Source organism: Giraffa tippelskirchi, chromosome 12 (assembly GCF_054371585.1).
Source record: "Giraffa tippelskirchi isolate mGirTip1 chromosome 12, T2T-mGirTip1v1.2.pri, whole genome shotgun sequence".
In the NCBI taxonomy this organism is placed as follows: domain Eukaryota; kingdom Metazoa; phylum Chordata; class Mammalia; order Artiodactyla; family Giraffidae; genus Giraffa; species Giraffa tippelskirchi.
Window position 1 is genome coordinate 101,453,094 of NC_137286.1, and position 24,195 is coordinate 101,477,288.

Genomic DNA, 24,195 nt, shown 5'->3' on the forward strand with positions numbered 1-24,195 from the left:
AGAGGTGATCTGCAGCAAGATCTCCCAACAGCACTCTCTTCACGTCATCACCTTGTGAATACCTTAAGGGAAGAAGTGCTTTGCTAATTGGATGAGAAAAGGCTTCTACTGTTTGTGAAATCATACCCCTTCTGGAGACAGAAATAGCCTCGAACCTGGTGGTCGGTCTGGGGATGAAAACTGGCTCAATTTTCTATCAATTTCTTTTACCCAGCCACATTCATATTAGAGGTAACTTACTTAAATTTATTACGTAGCAGCAACAGAGCACCAGGAGCCATTTAGTACAATAGGAAGGCACAGTTCTGCCAAGGCAAATTGCATCTCTATTTTACAAATAGACGTCACCCTGCGCCGATTTGATTTAAACCCCCTTTGGAGTAGGCAATGTGCTTCCTTTAGCCTTTGTGGGGTAACAGTGGGGGGATGACTCTCAACGCTGGAGACATTAAACTGGGTGAGAGCTGCTTGGCGGGGCTTGCATGGGCCTCTAATGTTCCCCCGTGGCTCAACTGAGGAAAAATAACAAGACCCAGCACTGCCTGTGGGAAACGCGAATAACCTTTATGTAGCCACTGACTTTCCCAGCACCCCACTCCTGCTCTCCAGAGATTTGAAGTTCTGAGGTCAATGGCCAATGAAAAAGTGATAAAATAGACAGAAGTTCCTGGAAGAGCTCCCGTGTAGAGGACTAGGATTGTGACATGACAGAAAGAGGCAAAACAGGAGCTGCCGTTACTCCGGGGAGGGGCCGGTTACAGGGGCCGCACAGTGCCTGTTGTTTGTGTAGATGCTCAGTCGCTCAGTCGTGTCCCACTCTTTTCGACCCCAAGGACTGTAGCCCGCCATACTCCTCTGTCCATGGGATTCTCCAGGCAAGAATACCGGAGTGGGTTGCCATGTCCCCCTCCAGCCTGTTGCATGAAAGTGAAAGTCACTCAGTCATGTCCAACTCTTTGTGACCCCAAGGACTATACAGTCCATGGAATTCTCCACATCAGAATACTGGAATGGGTAGCCTTTCCCTTCTCCAGGGGATCTTCCCCACCCAGGGATCAAACCCAGGTCTCCCGCATTGCAGGCGGATTCTTTACCAGCTGAGCCACAAGGGAAGCCATGCCTGTTGCATGAGAGGCTCACAAATAAGATCCATGAGGAAAGTGAATGGGGTGACCTCCCATACACCCAGGAAGGTTTCAGGGTACAGTGTAGCCTCTGTCTTTGCAGGGCAGCTCACAGGCAAGCACCTACTGATGCACAACACTTAGCAACAACCATATTTCACATTCTAAAAGCTCTTAGGTGTGTGACCAGCATAATTTATCCTTTTTGGCCATGCCATGTGACTTGTGGGATCTTAGTTCCCTGACCAGGGATCGAACCTGTGCCCCCTGTGTTGGGAGCACGAAGTCGTCACCACTGAACCACCAGGGAAGTCGGTGAGCAGCGTAATTTAAATATTTGTTTGCATTTGAGCGTCTTAGACAAAATGGGTTGCAGAAGTATGGAATTTCTGGCAGAACTGCCAGCATAGCTGAGCTTGAGTGGCTGATCTGGGCTGTGCTCTGTGGCAGACAGAGCACCCCTCCCAGGATGGAGTCTCCACCTTTAGCCAGTGGCAGTGAAAGGGGAGAGGAGGAGAAAGGGACATGCCTAAAAAGAGTTCCTTGAAAATTGCTTTGGCATCTGTAGACTAGAGGCAAGATTAGCCTGACTCAATTTTGAAAAGGCCTCTTTCTGTTTTATCACTTCCTCTCACCTCCTAAAGCATCTTCTCCCAGTGAATCAAGTGCCAGTTCCCTTACAACCTCCCCCGCCACCCACCCTGACGTCTCAGTGGCACTAGAGGCAAAAGACCCGCCAATGCAGGAGACGGCTTCCTGGCTTGGCAAGATCCACTGGAAAAGGACATGGCAACCCATTCTAGTATTCTTGCCTGGAGAATCCCATGGACAGAGGAGTCTGGCTGGCTACAGTCTATGGGGTCACAAGGAGTCGGAGAGGATGGAAGCGACTGAGCACACACACGCGCCTGACCGTCTCAGGCAGAGTACCTTTTCCCTGAGTGGTGGTGGGTGTTAGGAACACAATCTGATTAGATTTTCTTACACACACTGGTGTAGCACGTGGGGTGTTCTACTTCTTCAGTTGTCTCTCCCCACTCTTTCCTCTCTCTGGCTGTGCTTTCTAATCCCCCCCCCCCCAGGTATAAACCTTCTGTATCTAAAGATTCTAGATAATCAACTTGGGTGACTGTCAGGACCACTTAGGAAGCTCTGAAAAATACACAGGTCTAAACCTCCTTCCTTGAGACCTTGATCAGTGGGCTTCAGAGTGATCTAGGTGTCTGACTTTTTAAAGAGTTCCTAGATAATCTGAATCCAACCCCCAAGTTCTTGCACACAAAGGCCCAATTTCCACTTGTTGCCATAATAGAGGGAGGTATTGCCTTTCGCCTTAGTATCTTCTTCTTCTTTTTTTTTTTTTTTCTGATGTGGACCGGTTTTGAAGTCTTTATTCAATCTGTTACAATACTGCTCCTGGTTTATGTTTTGGTGTTTTGGCCACGAGGCATGTGGGGTCTTAAGTTTTCCAACCAGGGACTGAACTCTCACGTCCTGTGTTGGAAGGTAAAGTCTTAACCACAGGACCACCAGGGAAGTCCCTCACCTCAGTATCTTAACAATACTCCTAGAAACAGCTTTAGGTGATTTTAGTTGATTCCTAGAATTCTTTCGTTTCTTTTCTCTTATGCTATGCTATGCTAAGTCGCTTCAGTCGTGTCCGACTCTGTGCGACCCCATAGACGGCAGCTCACCAGGCTCTGCCGTCCCTAGGATTCTCCAGGCAAGAATACTGGAGTGGGTTGCCATTTCTTTCTCCAGTGCATGAAAGGGAAAAGTGAAAGTGAAGTCGCTCAGTCGTGTCCGACTCTTAGCGACCCCATGGACTGTAGCCTACCAGGCTCCTCCGTCCATGGGATTTTCCAGGCAAGAGTACTGGAGTGGGGTGCCATTGCCTTCTCCGTCTTTTCTCTTAGAAGAACTCAATATGTCTTCTTAAACTCTATACTTCTGCCCAAGTTCCTAGCTTGTAAATTTAGCCAAAGGCAGGTACTGGAAATTCTACAGTCTTTGTAATTTCTTGGCTTAAAACAGTGGCAAAACCCACCCATAACCCTGATCTTATTAGATGACCCTAATTCCCTCCCCACTAACCCATCTCATTTCCTTTTTTTCAAGGACCTTTCTTTACCCATTTCTCACCCCCAGAATTTTGTACTGTGGAAGAAATAATTTCAGTTGCTATGAATTCTTATAATTCTATTTAATTAACCATACAACACAATTGTGGTCATGCAGTTCATTAAAATGTATTAGATTTACTTTATTGTAGATAGCATATTAAAAAGCAGAGACATTACTTTGCCAACAAATGTCTGTCTAGTCAAAGCTATGATTTTTCCAGTAGTCATGTATGGATGTGAGAGTTGGACTGTGAAGAAAGCTGAGCACTGAAGAATTGATGCTTTTGAAGTGTGGTGTTGGAGAAGACTCTTGAGAGTCCCTTGGACTGCAAGGAGATCCAACCAGTCCATCCTAAAGGAGATCAGCCCTGGTGTTCATTGGAAAGACTGATGTTGAAGCTGAAACTCCAATACTTTGGCCACCTCATGTGACGAGTTAACTTATTGGAAAAGCCCCTGATGCTGGGAAGGATTGGGGGCAGGAGGAGAAGGGGACGACAGAGGGTGAGATGGCTGGATGGCATCACTGACTCGATAGACATGAGTTTGGGTGAATTCCGGGAGTTGGTGATGGACAGGGAGGCCTGGTGTGCTGCGATTCATGGGGTCACAAAGAGTCGGACATGACTGAGCGACTGAACTGAACTGACTGATTGTCAGTTTTATCGAATGTGAACAATGAACTCTGTTTATATGTTGCTCTGATACTGCTTGTCTACTCAAACATTAATGAAACAAAGTGGGACAATTGTTTAGTAACATTTCATTTGTGTTTGACTGACAGACTGGCACTGGTTCATCAGAAGTCAAGTGTGAACAACAGGCCTGACTTGACTCTCATGGCTCCGGCCAAACAGTTCAGTTTTCTCATCTTACATTTTGGATTTCAAAGCAATCACAATCTCCCCACCTCAGCCTTCTCCCAATATAGAAGCACTCTTGTCTCTGGGGCTGGGAGAAGGAATTTTGCCAAGGCTTTTGGCAGCATCCTCCGTCATGTCCTCAGGGCAAGGTAGAGAGGTGTAACTTCAATAATGGGTCCATGGGTTCTTGGCGGGGCAAATGACTGCACCAAAGTGTATTACTTAGTGGATTTCTGCTGGGCTGGAAAGAAGAATTTAGTGCCTTGCTCTAGGCCTGTCCTTGACACTGTTCTCCAAGGGCTTGTTTTGTTTTTGTTTTTGTTTTAATTTTATTTGTTGTTTAGTTGCTAAGTCACGTCTGACTCTTTGGCGACCCCATGGACTGTATGCCACCAGGCTCCTCTGTCCCTGGGATTTCCCAGGCAAGAATACTGGAGTGGGGATCTTCCCAACCCAGGGATTAAACCTACATCTCCTGCATTGGCAGTCAGATTCTTTACCACTGAGCCACCAGGGAAGTCCAATTTACTTTTAATTGGAGGATAACTGCTTTACAATTGTGTTAGTTTCTGTTCAACAAGAGTGTGAATCAACTAAGTATATAGATATATGCCCTCCTTTTTGGGCCTCCTTCCCACCCCCATTTTTTTTGGTTTGTTTATTTATTTGTTTATTTTTTGGCTGTATGGCCTCAGATCTTACTTCCCTGCACAGGGATGAAACCAGTGCTCCTGGTAGTGGGAGTGGAGTCTTGACCGCTGGGCCACCAGAGAACGCCCTCCAAGTGTCTTAATACAAGGTGCAGACATCAAGTTTCTGGACAACCCAGAGCTGGGAAGAACAGATTATATTTACGGTTGTTGAAACAATGTTTAAATAGAGCTCAGGTGGAAGGAAGAGCAGAATGATCAAAATGAAATGTAAAGAAACGCAATGAGTTAGGAACAGATGTCAAATCCTATGCTTATCAATCGTCTGATGCACAAGTGTGGGAGCCCTGGTGTGATAGTCACCCCATGACAATGGTTTGCCCTAGAATGTCCCACCCAAGGGGTTCCAGCTTCTCAGGAGTTGACTAAGAGGGTCCCAAAGGATTTCCAGGGAGGTTAGAGGATCTGGGATCTTTGAGGGCTCTAGGCATCTAAAGCTAGAGAAAGAAACCTTGGATGCCCCGGTGCCCACCTAGTAGCACTGTTCCCAGAGCTTTGCACCCCTTTGGAATCTAGCTCTTATCTCAGTGCATTGCAGTTAGGATATCTGTATCTCTGTCTTGGCTTCTTAATCATAAACTCTTTTCCTGCTTCTGAGTTCTCACGGTCCAGTGTCTGACACAGACACAAACTGGAGTTTAGGAAGTCCCCCCAGGTAGAGATTTTTGTCTGATTTGTTATTAAGCATTTTCATCACCATTGCATCCATGGGACTTAGAACAATGCTTGGCTTAGGGTAGGTCTCAGTACATATTTGATGAAAGAATGAAGGACACATACAGATGCTCAATAAATCTTAGCCATTGGTTCTCAATGCGGTTGTGGCTTGTCCTGTCAATAAGTCACCACTTGGCCACTGGAAAGCTTTCAGGAACTTCACTTTCTTTTTCTTTTGCTTCTCAGTTCTTAGTTCATAGGACTGAAAAGCTTGATGATCCTTTGAACAGACAGACATACTCCAGATGTAACAACTTCATCACCTTTTGGCAAGGAGTTAAGTGCACAGGCAGAAGTCAGATGGTTCTGGGTTTGAGTTCCAACCTGGACAGCTGTTTGTGAGATTATGACTTGGGAAACTTTCTTGAAGTCTTGGTTTGGTTTTCTCATCTGTAAAATACAGATAAAACACTTACTCCAAGGATAGATAGAGCATATATAACACAAAGCACCATCTGAATTTGTTGTTGTTGTTTAGTTGCTCAGTCGTGTCTGACTCTTTGTGACCCCACGGACTATAGCCTGCCAGGCTCCTCTGTCCATGGGATTTCTCAGGCAAGAATACTAGAGCGGATTGCCATTTCCCTCTCCAGGTGATCTTCCCAACCCAGGGATAGAACCCTTGTCTCCTGCTTGGCAGGTGGGTTCTTTACCACTGAACCACCTAGGAAGAACACCATTGTAATAAAGGCTACTATTATTGTTAGTTCAACAAAGCCTTCACTCATGAAGTAGAGAGGGAGAAAACTCTTTAGAAAGAATCAAGGAAAAAAAATGAGAAATTCCTAAAGGCTTGCCTTCAAGGTTTACTTCTTCTGTATGTCAGAGCACCTGTTCCTATTAGACAAGTAAGCTCCTCTGAAGGCCGAAGTAGAGGCCCTGCATCGCTGAGGGAGTGCTGGTCTCCATGGTAACAGCACTTTAGATTCTGATGCAGGCACACCTGGTATTCTCAGGTTGCTCTACCATATGGCACCTCATATATTTCATCAAGGAAAAAAAAACTACCTTGACCTCCGCCTACTGAGCTGGCACACACACACACACACACATTCCCCTCTCCGTGTAATCCACAGCCACTGAAGCCATAGAAACTTCGGTCACAGAGACAGGAAACACAGTTTTGAAAGCATGGAGTCAAACAAAGGGCCAGAAGAGTTATTCTTGCTTCAAAGAGGTGCCCAGAAGCAAGGTACCTATCGATCCATTTGCAGTTTGCCTTTCTTTTCTATGGGACTGACTCAGAATCAGGTGGCTCCCTCTTTGCCCCTAGCTTGCCAATAAAGCAGCTCCATTCATAACCCTGCCTAAAGCAGAATCTCATCATTGATCATGACTCATCTCATGACAACCATTTATAAAAAGTAGCCTCTCAAACTCTCCCTGTGTATAAATGCCCATTAAATGCTCTACTTTGAACTGGTTTAAAAGAAAAAAGATTTCATGGTAGGATTAAAAAAAAAATTACAGCCTGTAGTTTCCATATGACACAAGCAAAGAGTTATGGCTGCTTAGAGATTTCCTGCTCTGCTCTAGAAACAGATGTTTAAAAATGTCGCATTGAAAGAGATGTCAGAAATTGGGGACAAAAGTCACTATTTCTTGCAGCATATCAAAGTCCTCCTTTTCAATGAGCCTCTGATTGACTCGGTTTCTTCACACCACATTCCCGGTAAAACCCGTTTCAATTAACCACGCGTGCTCCTCCTACTTGTTTGGGTGCAGCTGTGGTGCCTTGTGTATGTTGTGCTTCATAAAATGCCTTTGAAGACAAAGTCTGAAAAAGCCACAGTCAAGAAACGTTAGAATTTAGGTTCTAGAACTGTTAGCTCACTCATGGTGTTCATGGTGGTGTTTTAAGTGCCTCAGCTCACCTACTGAGTAATTCAGTTCAGTTCAGTCGCTCAGTCGTGTCCGACTCTTTGCGACCCCATGAATCGCAGCACGCCAGGCCTCCCTGTCCATCACCAACTCCCAGAGTCTACCCAAACCCATGCTCATCGAGTCGGTGACACCATCCAACCATCTCATCCTCTGTCGTCCCCTTCTCCTCCCGCCCCCAATCCCACCCAGCATTAGGGTCTTTTCCAATGAGTCAACCCTTCGCATGAGGTGCCCAAAGTATTGGAGTTTCAGCTTCAACATCAGACCTTCCAATGAACACCCAGGATTGATCTCTTTTAGGATGGATTGATTGGATCTCCTTGCAGTCCAAGGGCCTCTCAAGAGTCTTCTCCAACACCACACTTCAAAAGCATCAATTCTTCAGCGCTCAGCTTTCTTCACCGTCCAACTCTCATATCCATACATGACCACTGGAAAAACCATAGCCTTGACTAGATGGACTTTTGTTGGCAAAGTAATGTCTCTGCTTTTAAATATGCTATCTAGGTTGGCCATAACCTTCCTTCCAAGGACTAAGCGTCTTTTAATTTCATGGCTGCAGTCACCATCAGCAGTGATTCTGGAGCCCAAAAAAATAAAGTCTGACACTGTTTCCACTGTTTCCCCATCTATTTCCCATGGAGTGATGGGACCAGATGCCATGATCTTAGTTTTCTGAGTAATTAATAATAACCAAATGTATCCAGCCAACATGGGAAAGTGAACTATGCTCTATAAAGTCTGTAGTTTACGGTTTGAAGCTGGCTCAGGGTGCAGGGTTCCTGGATCATGACTGAGTTTTAATTTGTGGGAAAGGCATTATGTTTAAAGCAATAATAACTTTTCCTCCCATGTCACGGCAACCTTTTGGCAAGCTCACTGGCTCTTTCTCTCAGCTATTTCTCCACCCACTTGGTCATGAGGGAACTCTGAGATTGCCTTAGGTCTCGGAACACATCTGATCTCTCCCAAACATGCCAGATATAGTCAAACTTCAGTTCTAGTCAAGATGAAGTGGCTGCATTCCTCCCAGCCCCTCACTTTCACAACTAAAAGACCACGGGCATAACACAACAGAAAAGCCTAAGAAGACTCTGCTTTGGCAGGGATTTGTGTGTTTTTCTTAGCTACACCACATGTGGGACCTTAGTTCCCCAGCCAAGGATTGAACCTGTGCCCCCTGACATGGAAGTGTGGAATCTTATCCACTGGACCACCAGGGAAGTCCCCAGAACACTCTGAAAGACAGAAAGAAGGCAGGCTTCCCAGGTCCTCAGGACTTCAAGAACATCACAGTGGTGGGTCTCTGGGGTTTCTTTATCACCTCCAGTAGATTTCAGATATTGCCAACATATATATATTCCAGTATATTGCTGACAAAGTCCATATAGTCAAAGCTATGGTTTTTCCAGTAGACATATACTGATGTGAGAGTTGGACCATAAAGAAGGTTGAACATTGAAGAATTGATGCTTTCGAATTGTGGTGCTGGAGAAGACACTTGAGAGTCCCTTGGACTGCAGAGAGATCCAACTGTAAGGAGACTGATCTTACAGTTCAGTCCTAAAGGAAATCAGAAGAGTTATTTTTGCTTCAAAGAGGTGCCCAGAAGCAAGGTACCTATCGATCCATTTGCAGTTTGCCTTTCTTTTCTATGGGACTGACTCAGAATCAGGTGGCTCCCCCTTTGCCCCTAGCTTGCCAATAAAGTAGCTCCATTCATAACCCTGCCTAAAGCAGAATCTCATCATTGATCATGACTCATCTCATGACAGCCATTTATAAAAAGTAGCCTCTCAAACTCTCCCTGTGTCAGTCCTAAAGGAAATCATCCCTGAGTATTCACTGGAAGGACTGATGCTGAAGCTCCAATACTTTGGCCTCCTGATTTGAAGAGCCAATTCACTGGAAAAGACCCTGATGCTGGAAAAGATTGAGGGCAGGAGGAGAAGGGGGCGACAGAGGATGAGATGATTGGACGGCATCACCAAATCAATGGACATGAATCCGAGCAAGCTTTGGGAGATGGTGGAGGACAGGAAAGCCTGGTGGGCTACAGTCCTTGGGGTTGCAAAGAGTCGGACACGACTGGGTGACTGAACAACAACAACATGTGCATCTTAGTTCCTCGACCAGGGATCATACTTGAGTTGCTTCCCTGATGGCTCAGACGGTAAAGAATCCACCTGCAGTGCAGGAGACCCGGGGTTGGGAAGATCCCCTGGCTATGGGAATGGCAACCCACTTCAGTATTCTTGCCTGGGAAATCCCTTGGACAGAGGAGCCTGGTGGGTTACTCACTTCAAATATAACAACATGGGTAGGTTGAAAGTAAAAGGCTAGAAAAAGATATACCATGTAAATAATAAGCGGGAGAGGCTGTATTGACTTCTGGTAAAGTAGACTTTAGAACAGAGAAAATTGCTAGAGACAGAGAGGGACTTTACCTATGACAGGAGGCTCAGGCCCCCAGGAAGACATGCAGCAGTAAGATAAACCCCTGTTCCGACTTCCATGGTACAAGTCTCTCTTCCTCCCTGGACGGTAAGAGCCTTCCAGGGCAGGAGCCACACCTACTGGTCTTGCTCTTTCACCCAGAACATCATTAAGAAATGATCTTCATAAAATTTAGTGCAAGTCCATGGCAGTGCAGTGTGGCTCGTAAGGACACAGTGAGGGAAGGGGAGAGAGGGTCGAATTGCGAGAGTGACATTGAAGCATTTGCATTACCATATGTAAAACAGAGAGCCAGCGGGAGTTCACTGCAGGGAGCTCAAATCCGGTGCTCTGTGACAACCTAGATGGATAGGGACAGGATGGGAGGGATGTTCAAGAGAGAGGGGACATATGTATGCTTATGGCTGATTCATGCTGATGTATGGCAGAAACCAACACAATATTCTAAAGCAATTATCCTCCAATTAAAAATGTTTTAAAAAGAATAAAATGTAAGTGAAATAGTTAAAAAAATTACAAGTCCATGACAGTGCAGCGTGGCTCATAAGGACACCTCCTTCTCTATGCCGACTCATTAGAAAAGACCCTGGTGCTGGGAAAGATTGAGGGCCGAAGGAGAAGAAGGTGATAGAGGATGAGACGGTTGGATGGCATCACTGATTCAATGGACATGAACTTGGGCAAAATCCAGGAGATGGTGAGGGACAGGGAGGACTGGTGTGCTACAGTCCATGCAAAGGGTTGGACACAACTTGGTGCCTAAACAACAAGAAATTCTCTAGGAAGAGCCTGGAAGGAACTAGGGAGACTGTTCATGGAGTCATGGCGCGGGGTACCAAGATAACCTCTGAAGCAGAGCACTGGCTCACTGGCTCACTTTAGACTTGAGGTGAGGGGGGAGCCCCACTTGCCCCAAGTGCTCTCCTGTGTGGCTTGACTAGAGTCTTCCCTTGAGTAGCTGGTCCCTAAAAGCGGGGACTCTGCCCGTCAGCTGTGCTGCAGTCCTCTTTCTGGCTCCTCCCCAGAAACCTGAGGCTTCTTATGCAAATAACATCCCAGCTCTCCTGAGAGTCATATGCAGATTAGGCCCCACGGTGACCCTCCACTCGAAACCATATCCATAAATAACCCCAACTTTAAGACACACTGGGGTCAACCGGCATACCATTTGATTAAGTAATGCGCTGAAATGCAGTGAGAGATCCCATCTCATGATTGAACGTAAATCTGAGAGAGATTGGCCAGGAATAAATAGAAACCCGTCTTGGCTGTGTCATTATGCTATTCGGTGACTGGAAAGGAAATTATTTACTTGGGAAGTCTCCGCAGTGACATTACATGATCACTGGTACATCGCTAATGATTTCTCTGCTCCCGTCATTTACGGCTTAATATTTGCTCAGTGCCCAAAATTTACAGGACAGAATTTGGCAGCACTCTTGGTAAGTGAGGCCAGGGCACATGAGCCTGTGGTCAGAGAGGGAGATTTCCCTGGGGGCCTTTCAGAAGCCTGAAATCATGGCCTCCCTGCCCAGGGGGGGACTCAGAGGCCAGTCTGAGCAGTTCCTGACCATGTGCTTCCAAGCAGCCCATCCTGGCTCATCTCTCTGGGCCAGGAGTCCCCAACCTCTCAGCCATGGACCAGTATCTTCAATCAGATCAACGGCAGCATTAGATTAGAAATAAGAAAGAAATGAAGTCAAAGTGTTCTGAAGCTCAGTCGTGTCCGACTCTTTGCAACCCCATAGACTGTAGCCCACTGGGCTCCTCTGTCCATGGGATTCTCCAGGTAGGAATACTGGAGTGGGTTGCCATGCCCTTCTCCAAGGCATCTTCCCGACCCAGGGGTCGAACCCACGTCTCCTGCATGGCAGGCAGGTTCTTTATCGTTTGAGCCACCAGGGAAGCCCAGATTAGAAATAAAGTGCACAGTAAATGTAATGCGCTTGCATCATCCTGAAACCACTGCCCCACCCCTGGTCTGTGGAAAAATTGTCTTCCACGAAATTGTTCCCTGGTGTCAAGCAGGTTAGGGACCGCTGCTCTAGGGGGCTGTTTTCACTGCTGATGGTCAGACTTCAAATGCCTGTGGTCATCTTACCATGACACCCCCTTACCCAGGCCTCCTCCTTGTGCCTGGCCTGACCCCCTGGCCTGCAACTGGCTGATTATTCACACATGGAGGCTCCCACAAGGCCACTGCTACCTATGCACCTGGGGTCCTGCTTCCTGGTCCCTCATCCGTGTGGGTTTCAGCCCTTGAGGCTTCTGCTCTTGTCCTCAACTTTATTGATTTATTGATTTGACAGAGAAGTGGGATTTATTGATGGGCCTGAGTAAGGAGTGGACAGCGCCCAGGCTCTCCTGAGTTCAGGGCCGCCATTTGTCCAGGGGGATCACAATTATCCATGTGTTTGACCCCACAGCCATCCCAGGTGAGCTGATTTTCTGCCACTATGTTTTCAAATTCACTCCCGTTAAACTTAGTAAATCCCCACTTCTTGGAGATACGGGTCTTCTGGCGGCCAGGGAACTTGAACCTGGCCCTGAGGAGGGCCTCAGTTACATGCTCCTTGTTCTGCAGCTTTGGTGCCAATGGACATGATGACTTGGCCAATGTGAACCCTGGCCACTGCGCCCTGGGGCTTCCAAAGGTACCATGCATACCTGGCTAGAGCTTAGACTGGGGATACCAGGCCAGTCATGAACATCCACTGGAAAGAGTGGTCTCCAAGGCCCCTTAGGGCAACATGTACAGACAACAGGCTGAATACACTACCAAGAAGGTTGCTGTTTGCAGCCACAGCTGTCCTCAACTTTAGGGTGCATCTTGGCTTTTCCTTGTCTTCCAGGTCTCCCTAGTTCTGACATTTGACGTTCGCTGGGATGCATCCACACTGGTCCCCTGGCTGCTCTCAGTCATCACCCACCCAGGCAATTGCCTTTTTGACCAGAGCCCCCAAAGATGGCCCAGCTCCTCATTCGTTTCCTTCATCTATCCTCACCCAGGAAGAATCACCCCCAAATCCAGTTTAGTCTCTCCATCACCCCAAAAGGATGAGGTGACCATCCTCTGTCTTGCATCCCTCACTCTGGCCTCCATGCTGAGGGTGGGATGGCGTGGGGTTAAAAGTAGGGGCTCCAGACGCTGGACACTACCTGGCTGCTCACCCCAGCTGTCTCTCTCTCTCTCTAGCTGGGAGACCCGGGACAAGTTGACACAGTTTTCAGCCCCAGGTTCCTTATCTGTTAAATGGAGATCATAATAGTAATCAGGTATGGACGTGAGAGTTGGACCGTAAAGAAGACTGAGCACCAAAGAATTGATGCTTTTCAATTGTGGTGCTGGAGAAGACTCTTGAGTCCCTTGGACTGTGAGGAGATGAAGCCAGTCAATCTTAAAGGAAATCAACCCTAAATATTCATTGAAAGGACTGACGTTGAAGCTCCAATACTTTGACCACCTGATGCAAAGAGCTGACTCATTGGAAAAGACCCTGATGCTGGGAAAGACTAAAGGCAGGAGGAGAAGGGGGCGACAGAGGATGAGATGGTTGGATGCATCACCGACTCAATGGACATGAGTTTGAGCAAGCTCTGGGGGTTGGTGATGGACAGGGAGGCCTGGCGTGCCCCAGTCCATGGGGTTGCGAAGAGTTGGACACAACTTAGTGACTGAATAACAACAATATAACAGTAGCTACCCTAGAGGGTTGTTGGCAAGATTCAATAAAAAATTCATGTGATGCCTTTAGAACAGAGGCCAGTACATAAGTGCTACGCATTTACTATTTTTCTAAGTTAATCTTTATAAGCTAAGCCAGCTGTGAAACACTGTTTCTGTAATTCTATGAGTCCCTCTGTTGTGTCATTCCTTGTGCCCCTGGCTGCCCAGCCTGGACGGGGACGCTAAGATCAAAGCCAGGTTTAGGGGAGGAGGAGGGCATTCCGGATGCTTTTCTGTCTGTAATTTTCAAAAACAGTTCTCTCCCCTAAAAAAGCTGAGCTTAATATCAACTCCTGAAGCAGACGTTTCTTGAAGAACAACCACGGAAGAAATGCCACAAAAAGTTAGTGCCATTTTAATTCTTATTCTCCTCTGTCAACTGACTTAGGAACTTGGCTCCAAAGCTCTTCTTTTTTATTTTTGTAAATGGATGGCATTTTATTTATTTATTTTTGGCTGTGCTGGGTCTTCATTGCTGTGAGCAGGCTTTCTGTAGTTGTGGCGAGTGGCTCCTCTGTAGTTTCAGTGTGAGGGCTTCTCATTGCGTTGGTTTCTCTTATTGTGAAGCGTAGGCTCTAGGAGGGAAGATTTCAGTAGCTGTGGTGTGAGGGCTCAGTTGTTGCAGGCTCACCAGCTTAGTTGCCCTGTGGCATGTGGAATCTTCCTGGACAAGGGGTTGAACTTGTGTTCCCTGCATTGGCAAGTGGATTCTTAACCACTGGACCACCAGGGAAGTCCCAAAGCTCTTGTGATGGGGGTTTTTGTGCTGCTGCTGGCTCATCACTACCCCCCCGCTCAGGACTGAGCCCCATCGTTTTCTTAACCACAGGTGACCTCTACAGCCTACCAAGGAGGTTTATATTCCTTGCAAGGAAGACCATATTTTATTTAGATTCTTTTCCCATAGAGACCACTACATACAGAGTGCTGAGCAGAATTCCTTGTGCTATACAGTAGGTCCTTATTAGTTATCTAGTTTATATATGTGTGCATGTGTGTGTGCTTAGTTACTCAGTCGTGTCCGACTCTTTGCGACCCCATGGACTGCAGGAAGCCAGGCTCCTCTGTCCATGGAATTCTCTAGGCAAGAATACTGGCTGCTACTGCTGCTAAGTCGCTTCAGTCATGTCCGATTCTGTGCGACCCCATAGACGGCAGCAAACCAGGCTCCCCCGTCCCTGGGATTCTCCAGGCAAGAATAGTGGAGTGGGTTGCCATTGCCTTCTCCAATGCATGAAAGTGAAAAGTGAAAGTGAAGTCGCTCAGTTGTGTCCGACTCGTAGCGACCCCATGGACTGCAGCCCACCAGGCTCCTCCGTACATGGGATTTTCCAGGCAAGAGTACTGGAGTGGGTTGCCATTGCTTTCTCCAGGGGACCTTCTCGACCCAGGGATCGAACTCACATCTCCCATGACTCCTGCATTGTAGGTGGATTCTTTACCCACTGAGCCATTGGGGAAGCCCCTCAGCAGGTCCTTACTAGTTATGTATTTAATATATGGTAGTCATATATGTCAATCCCAGACTCCCAATTTACCCCTCCTCCCTCTCAGGAAGCATAAGTTTGTTTTCTACATCTGTGACTCCATTCCTATTTTATAAATATGTTCCTTTGACATACTGGGTGAAATAAGTCAGACAGAGAAAGACAAATATCATAGGATATTGCTTATATGTGAAATCTAAAATAACGGTAGAGATGAATCTATTGACCTGAGTTTTGAAAGACCAGTGAGTAGGTGTTTACCATCAGAGGGTGGGCTGGGTGGGAGTGGGTTGAGACTTCCAGGTCAAGGAAACCCCTGGACCAGAGGCGAGGCAGCCAGGGGATGTGTGTGGGGCTGGGCGGGGCGGGGGGAGGAGGCACTGACAGGCGAGATGCAAAGGGTACCCGGGACACCTGGGATCACACCACCCACAGCCCCAACCCTCAAGGAAGCTGAAATCATTTATTTACACTGAAATGTATGCTGAAAACTGTTCATTATGGCCAGATAGGCAGGAATCCTATGCCTATAAAAGAGCATGAAGTCTCTCTTCCACAGAACAAGGTTGTCTTTGGGGTCTAAGAGATTTGAAAATCAAACCTGCAATCTTGGATGCACACCCTGCTGGATACTGGCCGGCATTGCTGGAGCAGCAGCCTCTGCGGTGGTAACCGGGGGACCCTTCTGGGGGAGCCTCAGTCTCAGACAGGCAGGTGCTCAGAGGAGGCCTAACAGGGCCTGTAATTAAATGATGCGGACCCGCCTCTAGGATAATCCAGACTAGGCTAATTCTATTCTCCCTCAAGGCAGGAATTCCAAAGAATCACCCTGGACAGATCTCCTAGTAGAGCATAATTTTCTGTTATGACTAATTAGCTAGCTAGACATCTGTATTTAATTAATGACTCAAGCATCTACTAAATGGTCTCTACGTGACAGGCACAGTGGATCCAGGGCAGCATAAAGTTGATCCCTGCCCTCCAAGTGCTCACTGCTGGAGATATGTGTCCATAGACCTCCCCACAGCGCTATGTGTTGTGTGCCTGAAATCACAGCTGCAGTCTCATGGAAAATAAAGCACTAAGGCTCCTGGTGAGGGGCTGGGGTCTTGAAGGATGAGTAGGAGTTTAATCGCTGGATGGAGTGGGGAAGAACCTTCTAGGCAGTTACAACAGCATTTTCTAAGGTGTGAAGCTATGAAAAACCACGTTATGTGTGGGAGCTTCTAGCTGAAGCTCATTAACTCACAGCATGGCAAGCTTTCCTCATCTTGCCAGCCCCCAGGCAGACATGCTCATGGACCATGGCTGTTTCTCCCACTTTTCTCCAGCAGCTCCAGACAGTGATCACAGACCTGCAGAATCAGTGCCTGGAAGGAGCCTCTGTGCTTTGACATCTTTCATGCAGGCTTTCATGTTGCAGGACCATCAGGTGTTTGGAAGAGGGTGGCAGGAGGAGAAATTGGGATGGTGGTTTGGGGCCAGAATGTAAGAGCCTCATGAGTCATTCCGAGATCCTTTGGCTGATGGCAGAAAGCCACTGAACGTGTTTGGGCTGGAGAATCACCCTGTCAGATCCATGGTTAAGAAATAAACTCTCTTCGCAGAATAGTGTGCCATTTTCCACGTCAGCACTGCAGCTCACTGACGTGTGGTGGGGGACTGCCTAAGGTCTGCAGAGGAGGCCCTTAGCATCCAAGGAAAGGTAGGGTTGACAGCATCCCCCATAACCTCTCCCACTCTCACTGGGGAGGTACAAAGGGGGCTGGAGTTCCATCTGCTATGCTGAGAAGTTTGCTGGACCTTGGAATGACTGCCTGCCCCACCTTTAGTAGAGCAGGTATTGCTTCCTATTTGATAACTTCTCCGCCTGATTCACATTACTTTTATACTCCCTTACCGCTTTGAGCTTATTTATTGTGTCAATTTGGGCTTCCCTGGTGGCTCAGCTGGTAAAGAATCCGCCTGCAATGCAGGAGCCCTGGGTTCAATCCCTGGGTTGGGAACATCCCCTGGAGGTGGGCATGGCAACCCACTCCAGTATTCTTGCCTGGAGAATCTCATGGACAGAGGAGCCTGGCGGGCTACAGTCCATGGGATCGCAAAGAGTGGGACACGACTGAGACACACATTGTGTCAACTTCCCTCTTGGTCCATTTGTCCCAAAAGTTCTGGTCCTGAGATTCATGCTGTTGGCTTGATGTCTTTCTTCTAGTGGTTGTTCTCTGCAGAGGTGCAGTTTGGATCATGAGCTCTGTCTCCCTGACCCGTCCACTCCCCTCTCTGCTGACGTGTGTTACTGAGATGGAGGCCTTTGTGTGTCTGCCCTGATGAATGTGAGGGGAGAGGAGGGAAGCTCCCCAGTAGACCACAGAAACTTGGAACCGCTGCAGCCACTCCATCACTTCTTTTCCTGCCCAGAGCTGTGCCTGTAAACCCTCAGGGCCCTCAGGTTGCCGGGCTCCAGTTCTGGGACCAGTCCCCCTGCTTCCACCACCCCTCAGCTCAGCCGGGTTCAGGGGGCTCATGTTACATAGAGCTGGGCTGTTGCTTCCTCTTTCTGTGGGACCAGATGGGCTTGGACAGTCCCAAAGCAGTGTGGTGGGGAACAGTGAGACCTGGGCTATAACTCTTCCAGAGCCTTCCTGTGTTCCTTTTTCAGTCTGTTGATGTGATGGATTATACTGATTTTTTTTTTTGGCTGCACCCCTTGTGGGATCTCAGTTCCCCAACCAGGGATTGAACCTGGACCCTTGGCAGTGAGAGCTTGGAGTCCTAACTACTGGACTGCCAGGGAATTCCCAATATATTGATTGATTTTTTTTTTTTAAGATTGACTTATTTATTTATTTTTTGATGGTGGTTGGTCTTTGTGGCTACAAGTGGGCTTTCTCTAGTTGGGGAGAGTGAGGGTTATTCCTTGCTGTGGCTCCTGGGCTCTAGAGCACAGGCTCGGTAGTTGTGGTGAACGGACTTCGTTGCTCCATGGTATGTGGGATCTTCCCAGACCAGGGATCAAACATGGCATTAGATCAAACATCTGCGTTGGCAGGAAGAGTCTTTATCTCTGAGCCACCAGGGAAGCCCCATTTCTAGCCTTTGATTTAAAGTGAGAAATGTGCAATGCTTTCTTTCACTTGAACACTTAGAGGCCATTGTAGGGTTATTAAGTGGCCTAATTTCAATATTGTTGTGCCTCAAGGAGCAGGGAAGGAGACAGGGTAACAGTCCTGGTGGAGCCATTGATTAAGTTCTCCATCCACCGTGGGACATCAAAGATCTCTGACTATACAGCACTCTAACAAATAATAACGAAAAATGTTTGAAATATTGTGAGAATTACCAAATTATGACACTGAAACACAAAGTGAGCAAATGCTGTTGGAGGAATGGTGCAGATAGGCTAGTTCTTATGCAGGAGGGTTGCTTCAATATGTTAAAAACAACAACAACAACAAAACAACAACCCAGTGTCTGTGACACTCAGTAAAGCAAAGTGCAATAAAACGAGGTCTGCCTGTAAGCCCATCAAAGGCATTCTTCATTTCTGCTACAGTGCCTTTGATCTCTAGCACTTCCCTCTGGTTCCTTCTTAGGACTTCCGTCTCTCTGCTTACATGGTCCATCTGTCCTCGTGTCTGTCTACTCCATCCTTTAGAGCTCTCAGCATAGTCATCCGAGTTGTTTTAAATTCCTGGTCTAATAATTCCGACATGCCTTCCACGTCTGGTTCTGATGCTTGCTCCGTCTCGTTGGTTGTGATTTCTGCCTTTTGGTAGACCTTGTGATTTTTCTTAACAGCCAGGCACGATGTGCTGGGTAAAAAGGAACAGCTGTAAACAGGCCCTCAGTGATGTGTTGGTGAGGTGTGAAGGGTGGGGAAGCCTTCTAATCCTGTGATAGGGTCCCGGGGTTTCTGTGAGCCTGTGTCTCTGGACTGTGAGCTTCACAAGTGTTTCTCAGTTTATTTTTCCTCCTCTTTTGGGAGGCACAGGAGGGCGGGTAGAGGTGGGGATCTCCCTTCCCCAGGCAGTCTAGCTCTGATCCAGGGTCTGATTACCTAGTTTCCCCTGAGGGCAGGCATTGTTAAGAAGAACAGAGGCCTATGGTGTATTTCTTTTTATTTTAAAAGTTTTTATTGGGCTGTAGTTGATTTACCATATTGTTATTTTCAGGTATATAGAAAAGTGAATCAGTTTTATATATATATATGTATATATATATATATACATACCCACTCTTTTTTAGATTCTTTTCCCATACAGATCATTACAGAGTATTGAGTACAATTCCCGTGCTAGCCAATATTGTCTGGCACTACTGGTAAAGAATCTGCCTGCCAGCGCAGGAGACTCAAAAGATGTGGGTTCGATCCCCAGGTCAGGAAGATCCTCTGGAGTAGGAAATGGCAACCCACTCCAGTATTCTTGCCTAGGAAATTGCATGGACAGAGGAGCCTGGTGGGCTACAGTCCATGGGGTCGCAAAGAAATACGACTGAGCACAGGGTCCACAATGTGCTATACGTATGTCCTTATTAGTCATCTATTTTATATATTGTAGTGTGTATGTGTCAGTCCCAAGAGAAATACGTCTGGTGTATTTTAACATAGTTCCTTTTTCCCTCACACTGCTGGGAGCATGAGGGAGCTTTTCTCTGATATTTACTGTGGGAATCTGGCTGAGACCCTGGAGATAAATCCTGCAAGACTGTGGGGACCTGCTATGATGGCTTTGCCCTGGAGATTTTAGCTCTCAGACTTGTCTACATGGAGCGTCTAGGGGATTTGAACATCACAGCTGAGGTTTTGGTCCCAGCACTGGCCCCTACTGAGTCCGCTCCGGGCGGCTGCCGCTTCCTGCACTTGGTGGGCTGGGTCTCCAGTCTTGTGGGCAGTGGTTGCCCCATGTCCACCCTCCCTCTCTTACTGCATCCTAGAGAGCTGTTGAGTTTTCAGTCTATTAAGCTTTGACTCACTAGAACAGAGGGGCAAATTCCAAACTCTTTACCTGAGGAACCAGAAATCTGATGTCCAGTTCTTTCCTGTAAACATATAATCACAACACATTTTAAAAGATTTAGGCACTTCCCTGGTGGTCCAGTGGTTAGGACTCTGCACTTCCACTGCAGGGGGCACAGGTTTGATCCCTGGTCAGGGAACTAAGATCCCACATGCCTTGAGGTATGGCCAATAAATAAATAAAATTACTTTAAAAAAAAAAAAGATTTAAAAATAGCTATTTATGCAGGGTTTGGGGCTTCCCAGGTGGCTCAGTGATAAAGAATCTGCCTGCCAACGCAGGAAACTCAAGAGACACAGGTTCGATCCCTGGTCCAGGAAGATCCCCTGGAGAAGGGAATGGCAACCCACTCCAGTATTCTTGCCTGGGAAATCCCATGGACAGAGGAACCTGGCAGTCTACAGTCACTGGGGTCACAAAGAGTTAGACACAACTAAGTGAGTAGGCATGCACACACACATAAGCAGGATTTATCATACCCACATACACACACAGTCTTAAAGCTCTAATAAGAACACTGTAGGCAACATTTTAAAGAAAAACTACTTCAGCGCTAGGACATTTCTTTTAAAAAGACAGCTGACATTAATTTCTCTCAAATCCCTGATCTTCATCCCCTGATTAAAAATAAGAATAAAAGTCATAGCAATTCGTCCTGTGTACTGAGCACTCACTGTGGTCCATTTACTGCACCGGATGTTTCAGCCATTATTGCTATTCCTCACCAACAACCTGCCTACAAGGAATTCTTTAATCAATTTCATAGATTAAGAAATTGAGGCTCAGAAAGGTTGGGCACTTTGTCTAAGGTCACACAGTAAGTGATTTAATAGCTTGGTAACAATAAGATTTTAAATCACCGTGGGAAAACCTAAACTATCAGAGTCCTGGCAGACCACATGGTTAGTGAAGTCCTGCTGGCTTAGTGGGCAAGTAACTTTTGCAAACATGGATAGTTCGTGGGTGTGTGTGTGTGTGCGTGCGCACACATGTCCATGTATATGTTGGACCACAATGTCATTGCCTCGTGTTCACAGTCCTGTTCCGACACATGCTGTCCCAACCTATCTCATCAGAACCTCTAAGGTGCTTCCTACCCCCTCACTCAGCAAGCCCCTCAGTACTGCATCCTCTACAGAAGGCTGCCTGCTTTTAGGTGGTGTTAATGAGTCACCAGCAGATTTACAACCAGTTGATTCTTTTATTAGGCTTACAGTTGTTTGGTTTTAATTTTTCACTAACCCTCTGTTTAACCATCCTAAAATCAAATTGTCTTTTCTCAACCCAAATAAGCTATTTCCTTCTTAGATCCAAGAGCTTTCAAGCTTTGAAGATAAAAGGATAGGCTGTTTTGCAGCCCCAAACTTTCCATGACAAGTTGCTGGGACAGGAAGTTAATTTGCAATCCTTCACGTGTGGGATGGAATTCAGGCTAGAGGGGATCCGAAAGTGGCACGCCTTCCTGCCCCAAACGGTGAGGGGCACCCCACAGCTCTGTTGTTCCCACAGTTAGAAGTGGGCACACCCTGGGACACCAGCTCTACCTCCTGGGAATTCGGATGGAGCAGGCTTCTGAGAAGCTGGACTGCGCCCAGCACCTTGAAGGGCAAGAGTAGCATCAGCCAGAAACTGAGCAACTCGTATGTGTCAACAAGGCCAAACAATGAAAGGCCTCATGTAGAAGAACCTTATTAAATACAAATTTAATATATTAATGTTTTAGCTTCTCAATGAAACCCTACAAGCAATCATCCGCACATTTGTCATGCTCAACAGAGCCTTAAGAGAGGTGAACAGAGAGCACTAAACATCATCTATTAGAAAATTGCATTTCACAATAGTGAGGAAAAGGAAAAAACATTAGCCAACAAAGGACGCTCTTATTTCCCCAGATGATTTCCATGCTCCATCAACACTAATGGTTATGAGGGGAGAAAAAAGACAAAGTTAAAAGCTCTTAAAATTTAAGATATAATGGAATTGTTGCTTCTTGTGAAATTCTGTTTTAAGTCTGTTTATTCTGAAGTCAGGTCAGAATGTCACCTTCAGGTTATGACACACGGTGAACTCTAATACTGCACTCCTTCTTAGCTGGGAGGCAGAGATGTTGAGAAAGTCTTTTAACTCCGAACATATTCAAGTTTTTGAGAGTTATGGAACACAAGCAAAAATTAACCAGTTCACAGTTGAGCCATTTTAAAAAAAAAGGCCCCTTGGGCTCCACCTACCAATTTGGCATTAACACAGGTCTGTGGGTGACAGGGCACCGAGGGTGACGCCAACATCACACTGCCTCTAGATGGAAGCCTATTGAAGTGAGGCTTGGAAACTCGTGCGTGGACTTGAACTTCGCTCCAGTAACTTTCCAAGTGGCCCCAGGACTTTTGGTCAGAAAGCATTTATGAATATCCAGTGAAGCTGGAGTGCTGTGTTAAGCTGCCTGGTGCCTGTGAAAAGCAAAGAGAACACTTCTATTCTGTTAGTAAGTGTCACACCCAATGCCTGATGAACCTGATGATTATGATAATTAATATAATGATTACCTCTTGCTGAAAAGCATTTATTCAGCTAACGACTACCTCAAACAGCTCACGGGTGTTCTAAAGACACAACAGGTGGTCTCCAGGCAGATAGCCCAAAGGTAGAGAGTAAGGGTGCTCCAGCCAGACTCTTGGGGGCCACGCCCTGCCTCCTCTGCCACTTCCGGGCTGTATGACCACATCAGGCTAACCCGCTGGGACTGGGTTTTAATAGTCTGTAAGATAAGAACAATGCCTTTGCAGGTGGTTGTGAGAGTTACCTGAGTTGGCAAGTGCAGAGCATTTGCTCAGTGTCTGGCACAGGGTAACTTCCCCTTTCACCCACGTCTTATTTTCTCCTTCTTCTTCTTTTTTTCTTTATTGCTATTTGTTTATTTGGCCAGCACTGTGAGGCATCTGCGATCTTAGTTCCCTGACCAGGGATTGAACCAGTGTCCCCTGCATTGAAATCTCGGGGGCTTAAACACTGGACCACCAGGGAAGACCCTCCTCCTTTCTTGATTACATTTAAAATGATGTAATGTGATATTGGAAAAGACCCTGATACTGGGAAGGATTGAGGGCAGGAGGAGAAGGGGGTGACAGAGGATGAGATGGTTAGGTAGCATCACTGACTCAATGGACATGCGTTTGAACAAACTCCGGGAGATGGTGAAGGACAGGAAAGCCTGGTGTGCTGCTGTGCATGGGGTTGCAGAGTTTGACACAACTCAGTGACTGAACAGCAACAGTAACAATGTGACAAAACTCCGAAAATCAGATTCTGCCCTGTCTCCAGGGTTTGTTGTTGTTGTTGCTGTTGTTGTTGCTGTTTTAATACCTTTTCTGAATGAATTTTGTAAAGACTATCATATTCATGTTTAGCCACTAAACTCTTTAGCTCACCGGTCAGTTAATGAATGGACAGAGATTTCCTTAAATTTCTATAACCAATTAATCTCTCATTTGTTGCTAAGGGCTCTTTGTGCCTGGTGGGGCTCATCTTCAACACTCAGCCAGGAAGTTGACAGGTATGCCTTAGCTATCACTTCCTGGTGGTGCAGAGCATCAAGGTCAGCGAGAGGTGAGAGCTTAGGGCCTTTTGAGATCTTTTGTGAGCATTTACATAGCCCTGGTGTGCTGCAGTCCATGGGGTCGCAAAGAGTTGGACACGACTGAGCGACTGAGCAGCAACAGCACACACAGCCCTGGGCACACTCATAGCCCTTCAGGTCCACGTGGCCTACGAGATGACCGGGAAAATGTCGAAGTTTTTCAAACCCCATTTGGAAATTCGTTCCTCAGCCTTTCCCTTTAAGCTTTTTGGCCAGCTAATTGTTTGTCCCAACTGTTGTTCACTGCCTCAGGCGGCCACAAAGCACCCAGCTGCAAAGTTAAAGTGGTGCCTATAATTTCTTTTTTTGACAGCCACCGTACTGTCCGTACTGTCCGCAACACCTACCCCTGCCGCCCCGCCCCGGGGAAAAGGCTTTTTGCGTGGAATGAATGCCAAGTGAGGTGAAATAAAGATGATTTTGCAGGTGGACGCTTGCAGGGAACTAC

General features: G+C 46.8%; 1 long non-coding RNA gene, 1 other non-coding gene and 1 pseudogene across 2 annotated transcripts; 1 reads left to right on the top strand and 2 right to left on the bottom strand.

Annotated features, from left to right (window-relative positions):
* Window positions 1–4,942: 4,942 nt before the first annotated feature.
* On the bottom strand, window positions 4,943–6,467 carry LOC145529128 (uncharacterized). The gene is made up of 2 exons (XR_014070943.1): window positions 6,335–6,467; window positions 4,943–5,927 (listed from the first exon to the last, which is right to left on the bottom strand). It is a non-coding gene; the product is annotated as an uncharacterized LOC145529128 (long non-coding RNA).
* Window positions 6,468–12,600: 6,133 nt separating this feature from the next.
* LOC145530679 (small nucleolar RNA SNORA70) lies at window positions 12,601–12,715 on the bottom strand (annotated as a pseudogene).
* A 7,464-nt stretch (window positions 12,716–20,179) lies between these two features.
* Window positions 20,180–20,252, top strand: TRNAG-UCC (transfer RNA glycine (anticodon UCC)). Its single transcript has one exon. It is a non-coding gene; the product is annotated as a tRNA-Gly (tRNA).
* The last annotated feature ends 3,943 nt before the right edge of the window (window positions 20,253–24,195 follow it).